Genomic DNA, 11,558 nt, shown 5'->3' on the forward strand with positions numbered 1-11,558 from the left:
GTCCTTCATGGTTACATGAATGGAGCTGGAAAATGTTCTTCTTAGCAAAGTATCACAAGAATGGAAGGAAAAGGTATCCAATATACTCAGCCCTATTATGAAACTAATTTATGGCTTTCATATGAAAGCTATAACCTAATTATAGCCTAAGAATATGGGGGGAGGGGAGGGGGGTTGGAGGGAAGGTGATTGGAGGGATCACTTCTATGGTTTATCTTACAAGGGTACAAGTGAATCTTTCAAAGAGTAGAATATAATCATGTTAACACAATAACTAAGAAAATGACATAAAGGCTATGTTAACCAGTTTGATGACAATATTTAAAATTATATATGAAAACACCACACTGTGCCCCATGATTGCATCAATGTACACGGCTATCATTTAATTAAAAAAAAAAAAGAAAAAATCAAACAAACAACAACAACAAAACACGGCTTCCTAACAGATTTTTAAATTGTCATTACACTGACAGCATTTTCTTTTTCTTTTTTTAATTTTTATTTTATTTTATTATTTATTTATTTTTTGCCGTTTTTGGCCGGGGCTGGGTTTGAACCTGCCACCTCCGCATATGGGGTCAGCTCCCTACTCCTTTGAGCCACAGGCGCCACCCTGACAGCATTTTCATAGGTGAAAAAGAGTGGGGGAAATGGTTGTCTTAACCATTTAGGGTGGCCTCAGTTCTCTCAGGGAGGAAATTATCTTTGTTCAGGAAAACACCTTGATGAGCCCCTTGGAATGGAAGATGAGACCCTGGAGATTTAACCAAGTAGTTGCCAGGCTTCACAGCATTCAAAGTAACCAGGTGTTGGGGGCAAGAGAAGAGTGTGGGGCTGGGATTGCTGAGTAACTCGGAGCAGTAGGAAAGGACTTTTGAAAACCAGGGATGGGAGGTTAATTTTATATGTCACCTTGGCTGGGCCACAGTGCCCAGATATGCATTTAATATTACTCTGAATGTTTCTTTGAAGGTGTGTTTGGATAAGATTAACATTTTAATCAGTGGACTTTGAATAAAGCAGATTGCCCTCCATAGTGTAGATGGGCTTCTTCCAACAAGTTGGAGGCTTGAACAGAACAAAGACTGACCTCCCCCAAGGAGGAGTGAACCCCGCCAGCCGGCAGCCTTCCTTCAGACCAGACTGCATCATCAGCTCTTCCTTGGTCACCAGCCTCACAGCCTTCAGACCGGACCTGCAGATTTTGGACTTAACGGTCACCGTAAGCATGTGAGCCAATTCTTCACAGTGAATCTCTCTCTAAGCACTCATCACATTACTTCTGTTTTTCTGGAGAATTCTAATGCAACTACGATGTCTAAGGCTAACTAGGAAATTGTTCTGCTGTGCCATGTTTTTCCAGTCCGTTTTCTCAAACACATTCAGTTTGCAACTCCGCCACATGCCTTGTGTAAGTGGTTGTGTGTGTATTTGTGTGTGCATGCACCAAAAGAAGGGGCTAAGTTTCAAGTCTACATTGATGTAGCACAAAACAAAAATAGCACCTAACAGATGGCAACACAACCTGCAACCTGAGTGTGCCCAAGAGAGGCAGGAGCGGGGAGCAAGGCGCCTCTGTGAGAAAGAGCCTTTCTCCTGCCTCCCCAGGAATTTGCACTGCTGTGGAGTACGCAACAGGTTTCCCCAACATTCAGGCCAAACTCAAGGAGCACTTAAGAGACAGGGGAGGGACCAGTCTTGGACGTCTGAGTTCCGTAAAGATCAAAACACTTTTTTCTTTTAAATTCACAGACCATTATATTAAATGTCTTCAGTTAACATACTAAGAAGTAGAACCAGGTGATTAATTGTGCTAGTGAGCACAGCTTGCTTCTAATTATTTGTGCTCCTCTCTGAGAGTAATAAAAACACCACCAACTAAACCAAAACAAAATAAAACACTCAGAAAGGCAATGTGCACAGGGAAGGGGTGATGCAGCTGGACTCAGCAGAGCAGCAAAATTAGAAAACGCCTCCCAGTGTCATCCCAGGTGCCTCAAGGCCAGTGTGGCTCCCTGCCCCGGGCAGGGGAGGAAGGGAGGGAGAGTGGGAAGGGCCATCTCAGGACACAGCAGGTGTGGGGCCTGCCCACAATGGGGCTGGCATGGTAGCCCAAGCCTGGGGTTGGTAGAGATGCTTCGGATGACCCAAAATGACAAAAATGCCTGAACGAACTAAAAATAATTACCTGAATGTGAATGGCATTCTTGGTACCACGGAGAGGGTTAAAGATCAAGACAGACTTCAAACTTGTGTGTCTTAGGGGAGGAAAGAAATGACAATCTGGGACCTGAGCAGAATTCTGGGTCCAGCAGAATCCTTTCTAAAAGCTTTCTTGGCAGCCTTGCGCAGTGGCGGCATCATAGCCAATGAGGTTTATCTGAGGCATGATTATTGCTAATTCAAAGCTTTTCCCAACACCCTGTCGTGATGACCTGTAGTATAGTTGGCACTGGCAATTTTTGACGGTCTCTACAAAAGACTGAATGTTGAAAAAAGAGAGAGAGAGAGAAATAAAGGCTTTCTAGACAGATACTTGGATCACAGTGTCAGGTGTATGTTGAAACGGGTGGCCCTTTGTGGTGGCCAGGAGACTGATATAGAACCGAGGGTGTCTGGTGCTCTCTGTCTGAAACTCGCCCTCCTCCTTACAGCTGGCCTGTCATTCGGGCCATCAGAAGGTTTGAGAGGGTCACAGTATTGTTTGTTCTTCATTGCCTGAAAAGCAAATCTAAGCACACCAGTATTTTTTCTTTCTAAATCCAGTTATGTTGTATAAGTCTATATGTGATTCAGAGGCCAGATGAAAGAAATGTGAGATTTAAAACCAAAAACAACACATTCTCAGAGTTAAATAGAAAGGTCACAACCAATAAAGTCATCTAATCAGCCTCATTAGTATGTTCCTTTAGCCGCATTTCTCTCATTCAATGGAGCGTATCTCCTCTGAAGCACCAGTAGATTTCACAATAACACACACCAGGGCAGAAGAAGGAATCCGTGCGATGCGGCCAGTGCCCTTCGGACCGGGGAGTCTTTGCCTCAGAGGGAGAAGGAGAGACAAATATTTGAAGTGCAGCATCAGCTTTCTGACAACCAAACAGATCTATAAAGCTTACCGAAATTTTAGCAAGACATCCCAGCAGGCACCTTCAGGAAATCCCGTTGCTGAGCTCCAAATGCAGAGCTCCGCCTGACCCTGTGGGATCGAGAGCAGGATTTCTGCCCTGAGCCCATCTAACTGTTTCTGAGGCTGTTCCTGGACTTCGGCAGTAACAGACCTTTCCTCAGCATCACTGGTAGATCGTGGGCCCAAGATTCCATAAATAATTGGAAGCCATATTCACTTACTAATCAAAAGAGTTAGTGGATTTGTATTATCTCAAGTTTACCTGAATGAAAGCAGTGTTTTGGTGATTCCTACCAAACCTAGATTGAAATCTTCTTTCAATGCATCGTGAAAATCTCTCCTCTGGGTCCTTGGCCACTGCTTCTCTTTCTCCTTTGTCCTCCTTCCTCCTCCATCCTTTGTCAAGTGACTCCACACCCAGTCACAGGCAGCCTCTCCTGTCTACGTCCTTTCCTTAGGTAGCTCCCTCCAGGCCCCGGCACTGCTGACTCTCACACCTGCCGACTCGATAACTCCGCTTGATCTATGGCTTCCCAAGTTGAGCTTAGAATGCGCCATCTTCCCTCAGGTCTGTTTTCCTGCTAGTAGCAGGAATGTTTATTAAATTCCTCCCTTCCCCTCATTCCCCTCATTCAGTCATCAAGTCCTCCTTAATTACTTTTAAAACATGTTCCAAATCCCTCCTTCTCCTCTGGCACTTCCCTAGTCCAGACCACCATCCTCTTGTGACCAAACCCCCTTGCCAGCCTCCTCGAGGTCCTCCCTTCCCCACCTCCTGCCCGCACACCCCCAGGGTCCCCACAGAGCAGCCAGAGCGAGCGTGCAGCGTCATATACCACCACTCTGCTGCCGAAATCCCTCCAGGAGGCCTCTGCTTCCACTCAGCATGCAGAAAGCCTTCAAGAACACAGCTCCCCCGACAATAAGAAAATGGAACATATCTACAAAATCATTGCTTTTCTTTGAACCCATCAAAGAGCTGAGGTCAGAAGGTGACCAAGTAAACTAAATTCCAAGGAGTGCAGAGCCCTGTGAGGAGACATGAGACGCAAGTACTGCTCCACCTTTGGCAGAGCAGGGGAGAAAGAGGGGGCTGCTAGACTGGTGGGGACATGGAAATTATCTAACATGTCAACATATTCCTGAGAACTAGTGTGGGCTAGTGTGTCAGTCTGGGATCAGGGGGATCACCGGCCACGAGGAGAGTTTGGACTCACCTGCAAGCTCTTCACCACTGGCCCCGAGCAGGGGCTCCTGAGACAGGCCGGGGAAGGACGCCAGGCCCCAGAGAGACCCTGTGAGCAGCACAGGTGCAGCAGAAGCTCAGTCAGAAGGGCAAGATTCTTAGCTCGGACTGAAACTACAAGACCCAAATTGATGTCGTAGGTAGGAAATCCACTTTAAAAATTGAAACACAAATGGGTTAAAAATAAAAGAATGGGGAAAAGACATACCATGAAATTACTAGTCCAAATAAAACTGACGTGGTTACATTACTATCAAAGTAGGCATCAGAGAAGAGGAATACTGCCAGGACAAGGAGAGAGAGATGTTACACAGTGACAAAGTGGTTCTGCGTGGAAAAGAGGTAACAACCCTACCTGCACGTGTACATCACGGTGCTTCAAAATACATGAAGCATAAACTGAACAACAAAAAAGAAATCAACAAATATTCGATCATAATTGGATATTTTAACACTTCTCTTTCAGTAACATTTTTATAATTTTCTTTTAAAGAGACAGAGTCTCACTTTATTGTCCTCGGTAGAGTGCTGTGGCATCACACAGCTCACAGCAACCTCCAACGCCTGGGCTTAGGTGATTGTCTTGCCTCAGCCGCCTGAGTAGCTGGGACTACAGGCACCTACCACAATGCCCGGCTATTTTGTTGTTGTTGTTGTTGCAGTTTGACCAGGGCTGGGTTTGAACCGGCCACCCTCGGTCTAGGGGGCTGACTCCCTACCCACTGAGCCACAGGCACCACCCCATTTTTAAAATTTTTATTGTACTTTATATTTAAAGTATACAACATGATGTTTTGACACACATATTGAAATAGTCACTCTGGTCCTGCATATTAACATTCTCATCATCTCACACATTTACCCCTTTGTGTGTATGTGTGTGTGTGTGTGTGCACGTGTGTGTGGTAAGAGCACCTAACAGCCACTCTCTTAGCAAACGTCCAGGATACAATATAATATTATTAACTACAGTTCTCATGCCTTATTCATCCTACATAAGTGCAACTTTATACCCTTTGACCTACATCTCCCCATTTCCTCCCTTCCCTGGCCCTGGTACCTACTGTTCTACTCAGTCTCTATGTATTTGACTTTTTTTAGATTCCACATATATATTAGATCATGCAGTATTTTTCCTTCTGTGTCTGGCTTATTTATTTTGGCCTAATGTCCTCCAGGTCCGTTGATGTTGTCATAAATGGCAGGATACCCTTTTTAAGACTGACAGATATTCCACTGAATGTATATACCGAAATGTCTTTAAGTTGTCTGTCCATGAGTACGTAAGTTGTCTCTGTACCTTGGCCGCTATGGATAATGCCACAATGAACTTGGAAACGCGGATATCTCAACCAGGTACTGATTCCATTTCCTTTGTGTGTATGGTAGTGAGATTGCCGGATCATATGGTAGCTCTGTTTTTAATTTTTTGAGGAACATCCATCCTGTTGTCCATGATGACTGTACCAATTTACATTCCCAAAGCAGCGTACAAGGGTTCTCCTTCCTCCACATTCTCTCCAGCACTTGTTATCTCTTGTCTTTTAGAGAACAGACACCTGACAGCTGTGAGGTGATATCTCAGTGGGCTTTGTTTGTATTTCCCTGACGATGAGTGATGCTGAGCACCTTTTCAGAAACCTGTTGACTTCTCCAAATAACTGATAGAAGAAGTAGACAGAAAATCAGGATGATTTTAAGGACCAACAAACTGACCTCACTGACATTTAGTGAACACTCTAACCACCAACAGCTGAATACACACTCACTTGACATGTTTATGAAATTTTGCCAAGATAGGCCATATTCTAGGTCATAAAACAAACAAGCTGGATGATTTTTTTTTTTAAATTAAGGTCATATTAAAAAATCTGTTGTCTGACCACAACACACATTAAAACTAAAAATCAGTAACAGAAGACTATCTAGAAAAATCTCTAACTATTTTTCTGTTAAGCAACACCCTTCTAAATAATCCTTAGTTAAGAGAAGAACACACAAGAGATATTATAAAATACTTTTACAAAGACAAAAAATAAAATACATTAAAATTTGAGGGATGTAGCTAACGCAGTTCTTAGATGGAGATTTATAACTTTAAATGCTTATGTTTGGAAATGAGAATGATCTCAAATCAATTATCTCAGTTTCGACCTTAGGCAATGAGAGAAAGCAGAGTAAATCAAACCCAAGCAAGCAGAAGGAAGGAAATAATGATAAGAGTATACATCAAGTAAACTGCAAGCCAGTAAGGATAATCAATGAAACCAACAGCTGGATTCTTGAGAAGATCAATACAATCCATAAATTTTGAGCCGGTCTGATCAAGAAGAAAAAGAGAACATAAGCTACCAATATCAGGAATGACAGAGGGGAGAACCACTATAGATCTTACAGACATTAGAATGTTAAAATGGAGTATTATGAATGAACTTTATGCCAAAAAGTCTGATAAGTAAAATAGAGTTCTTGAAAGAGACCAACGACGACAAAGCTCACTGAAGAAGAAATAGGTGTTGGAAATAGTCCTATATCTATAAAAAAAAAAAAAAAAAAAAAATTGGAATCCATAAGTAAAAACCTGCTTACAAAGGAAAGCTTTGCAATGCCTTGCTGGTGAACTCTACCAAACGTTAAGGAAAGAAATATACCAACTATACACAAACTCTTGAAGAAAATTGAAGTAGAGGGAGTATTTTGGTTATGTCAACATTACCCTGGTAACAATCTAGCCAAAGAAAAAAGTTTAAAAAAAAACAAAACAAATATCACTACACGCTGGGTTCAATGACTCATGCCTGTAATCCTAGCACTCTGGGAGGCCGAGGCAGGTGGATTGCCTGTGCTCAGGAGTTCGAGATCACCCTGAGCAATGGCAAGACTCTGTCTCTACTAAAAATAGAAAAACTGAGGTTGTTGTGATGTATGACAGCAAGGCACTCTACCCCGGGCAACAGAGTGAGACTGTGTCTCCAAAAAAAAAAAAAAAAGAAAGAAAACTACAAATGAACAACTGAAAACCATCCAAATGCCCATCAGCTGGTAATGAATAAACAAACTGTGTGTTACTGTACAATGGGCCACCACTCAGCAAGCAGCAGGAACAAACACACAATGACTTGCATGAAAACACAAAACTAAGAAATTGAATTACAGTGGTTGCTAGAGTTGGTCTGGGAAAAGGAGAAGGACTCTACAGGGTCACAAAGGGACTTTTTCTGGTGTCTGAAATACTATATATCTTGTGGTGACATTACATACATACATTTGTCAAACTCATCAGACTGTACCTCTCAGGGAAAGGATGACTTCTACTGTGCTCTAAGTAAATTATTCTTTAATGGACCTGATTTAAAGAAGGGAATTCCCACTGCTCTTAGGAAAAATATGAATTCCTTACTATGGTCTGTTAGGATCTGTTCTCTCCATGTTTCTCCAACTTCATGTTTTTGAAAAACATTTAATGAGATCAGGAGAAAGCTCACAATAGAGTGCTAAGTAAAAATCAATATATAAATCAGTTTTCACAGTGCATCGATACACACATGTACACACTAAGAAAAACTACTGGCAGGAAGGAAATACACCACAATATTAAAAGTGTTCTTTGGGAAGCAGACTCAGAGGTTTTTATTATCTTCTTTGGCTTCTGCTTTTGTGTATTTTCCAAATTTCACCATGAATTAAATATTAATACATTAATTTTATTTTTTTATTTATTATTGTTACTACTACTACTGTTGTTGTTGTTGTTATCTTTTGCTTATAGCCTTAAGTTTCAGCAGAAAGGCCCATGATCTTTGGCTCTTTCTCTCCCAGGGTTACTCTTCCCTCTCCTCCTCTCTGATCCTTTCCTGCAGCCCCCTGACCCTCACCTGCCCTCACCAGCCAAAGGCTTTTGGAGCTCCAGGGAGAGCCTTGAAGATATCTTCGTGTTTGCATAAATATGTTTTCAAGGTTGCTATTTCTAGGAGCTCCAGGAGGGGCAGGCAGAGAGTGAGAGTTGATGTAGGTTCTGGCCTGGCAAAGGTAGCTACAACCTGCCATATTTGGGGTCTTTGTAGGTTAACAGGTTAGGTAATAACTAGGGCAAAGATAGAGCCTGAACAATATCATGATGTCATTTTGTGTACCTCATGTTAGTTTTATAATCAATTTTTAAAAGAATAATAACTTTGGAATTGGTGACTTTGCAAAAGAAGTTGCAGTGGAATTCATTGCTCTTTCTAATACCTAGAGCTGTGCCTTGAATTCATTAAATATTGGTAGAATGAATAAAAACATGAGTGATGGATGAGGGAGAAATGAACAAATGGATGAATGGGAGTGGAGGCGCTACATGGAAACTGGACTCAGGGAGGCTGAGGAGTGCACAGGAGTTGAAGAAGTTGATCCAGTAAATGAGGAGCATTTTTCAGAAAATCTTTCAAAGAGATGAGAGACTGGATAGCAGTAGCTGGGAAAGGGCAGAGAACCGAGACAGTCTGGGCTTGATTTGGGTGGATTTGTTCAGAATGGGAGGGACTTCAGCACGTTCATAATGAGGAGAAGGAGCCAGCGGAGAAGATTAGAGGGTAGGAACGAAGTGACCACTGATGGAGTGGAGTCCCCGAGAAGACAGGAGAAAATGAGGCCCAGAGCTTGGTAGAAGTGTTGGAAGCAGGATTCATACAGGATTGAAGCGGGTGGGAGAGGGGATTTGACAAATTGTTTATTTACACAAAGGAGGAGGATGGGGCATCTGCTGAAAGGAGTGAGTAGAAGAGTAATGAACGAAGAGCTGATAAGACCAAGGAAGAGCATTTAAACAAAGAGAAGCAAAAACATGGAATGGCAGCACCAGGGGCCCCAGTGAGCCCAGAAATGTGGACTTACCGCCCCCTCACTTGACATAGCTGTGCAAGTCTCTCCAACTCACTACACCTAAAGGTAGACGGGTAAGGGTGGGATTGATCCCAGGTCAGGAGTTTGCAAGAAGCATGGAGTCAAGAGGCTGGGGAGCTGCAAAAGGGGAAATGCAGGCCGTGCCCCAGAGAACCCAGTTCACAGATGGGCTACCAGACCACCAAAGTCCTTACCAGGGTGGGGTATGGGAAACTTGGCTCCTAGGTTCCTCGTAAACTCAAAGATAACTAAAACCAAGGGAGACTACCCAATGACATTTAGAATCCATTACTTTCCCCTTGGTCTTTGATTCATTCCAGTTAAATTTAATCCTAATTCTCCAATAATAATGGCTATGGATTTGCTGCTGTCCTATTATAAACTATGAGTAGGACTTAACCTGTACTTTCGTTATACTTCCTTTTTGTGTTTTTGTGTTTCTTTGTTTGTTTTGTTTTGTTTTTTGGGGGGGGGGAGACAAAGTCTCACTATGTTGCCCTCGGTAGAATGCCACGGCTTCACAGCTTACAGCAAACTCAAACTCTTGGGCTTAAGACTTTAGCGATTCTCTTGCCTTACCCTCACAAGTAGCTGGGACTATAGGCACCCACCACAATGCCCGGCTATTTTTTTGTTGCAGTTGTCATTATTGTTTAGCAGGCCCAGGCCGGGTTCAAACCTGCCAGCCTCAGTGTATGAGGCTGTATGAGTGCCCACTTGTGTGTATGAGTGCCCACAGAGCTATGGGCACTGCCCAGACAACTTAGATTTTAGATTCAGTTCTGTTATTAACAGGATGCGTGCCCTTGAGAAAGTGACTCACTAAATCAGTTTCCTAATACAAAAAACAAAAGAATCAGGTAAGACATTGGTTAAAATTTCTCCCAATTTTACATCTTTATATTTTTGAGGATCTATATCAACGTTTGGGCCCATCTCAGTATATGATGTATAGCACATACTTGATAAATGGTATTGAACTGAACTGAGGTGAACATCAGGAAACCAAGTAGAAAACATGTAGTTATCTTTGGATAAAGTTATGGGCCACACCTGTGCATGCATGTAATGCTGGAAACCATTTCAGAGAGTGATTATCAGAGAGATAGATAGATAGATAGATAGATAGATATAAAAATAGATAGATCTCATTTATGTGTTAAATTTTTTTTTAAAAGTTTTGTTTCTCTCAGTTGTAATTTGCTGCATGTTCATGACAGAAAATTTGAGACTCAAGTATGGAATGATTTTCCCAGAAGTTCAACTGACTAAGGACTTTGCCCCCTGAAACCGTGAATCCTGGAGAATAGACTTAATTCTTTTATACCTGAAAGAAGTAATATAAGAACAAATAAAAGGAATTCACTAAGCTGAATTTTTGTAATAACCAAACTTATGAACAGGTTTAAAGTAAGCTGGATCAGTCAGAGTTTGATCAAAGAAGCAGAAAAAAAATAAAGTGACCTACACACAATTATGGGATTGGTATCTTAGTCCATCTGTGTTGCTATAACTAGATACTATAGTCTGGGTAACTTATAAACAACAGAAATGTATTTCTTGTGGTCTTGGAGACTAGAAAGTCTAAGATCAGAATACTGGCTGGCAGATTTGATGTCTGGGGAAGGTTTGCTTCCTGGTTCACAGGCAGCACAGACAACACTTTCTTGCTGTGGTTGTCATAAGGCTGCAGGGACAAGCTATCTTCCTGAGGTCCCTTTTATAAGGGCACTAATCCTAGTCATGAGGGCTCCACCCTTATGATCTCCTCACCTCCCCAAAGCCCACCTCCTAATGCTCTCACCTGGGAGTTAGGATTTCAACATGAATTTGGGGGAGGCACAAACATCCAGATTATAGTCACTGTATAAGCAAGTGTCAAGTCCATGGAAAAGGCCATCAGGAAGGAAAGATCAAGAGGAGGCTGAAACCCCAAGTACATGAACTGGAACAGTTGGCAATTAATTCTCCCCTCAGCCTCTCTCTTCCCATGGAAGGCCTAAACTCTCTTCTAAGGTTTTCTGACTGATTAAGCCAGGCCTACCCAGGATGCTCTCCTAACTTAAACCTTAAACTCTCTAAGTTAAGTACTATTTTGTCACCTCCATTTTACTGAGGAAGAAACCGAAAGAAAAGAGGATAAGGTATGCCTGACTTTTTCTTGCTAAAAACTTTGCTTGAGTTTTTAAATAGATTCTGGTTATCATCCCTTTATTGGATCCAAATATTTTTTGCCATTCTGTGTTTATTTGCTCTACTGATTGTTTCCTTGGCTATGAAGAAGATTTTTAATTT

At 42.2% G+C, this 11,558-nt stretch overlaps 2 pseudogenes; one reads left to right on the top strand and one right to left on the bottom strand.

The window, feature by feature from the left end:
* The window catches only part of LOC100943492, a 32,216-nt pseudogene that overhangs the window by 11,614 nt on the left and 9,044 nt on the right, over nucleotides 1-11,558 (bottom strand).
* Nucleotides 2,344-2,505, top strand: LOC111728503 (annotated as a pseudogene).

This window comes from Otolemur garnettii, unplaced genomic scaffold, assembly GCF_000181295.1.
Source record: "Otolemur garnettii isolate 467f Iridium unplaced genomic scaffold, OtoGar3 scaffold00163, whole genome shotgun sequence".
In the NCBI taxonomy this organism is placed as follows: domain Eukaryota; kingdom Metazoa; phylum Chordata; class Mammalia; order Primates; family Galagidae; genus Otolemur; species Otolemur garnettii.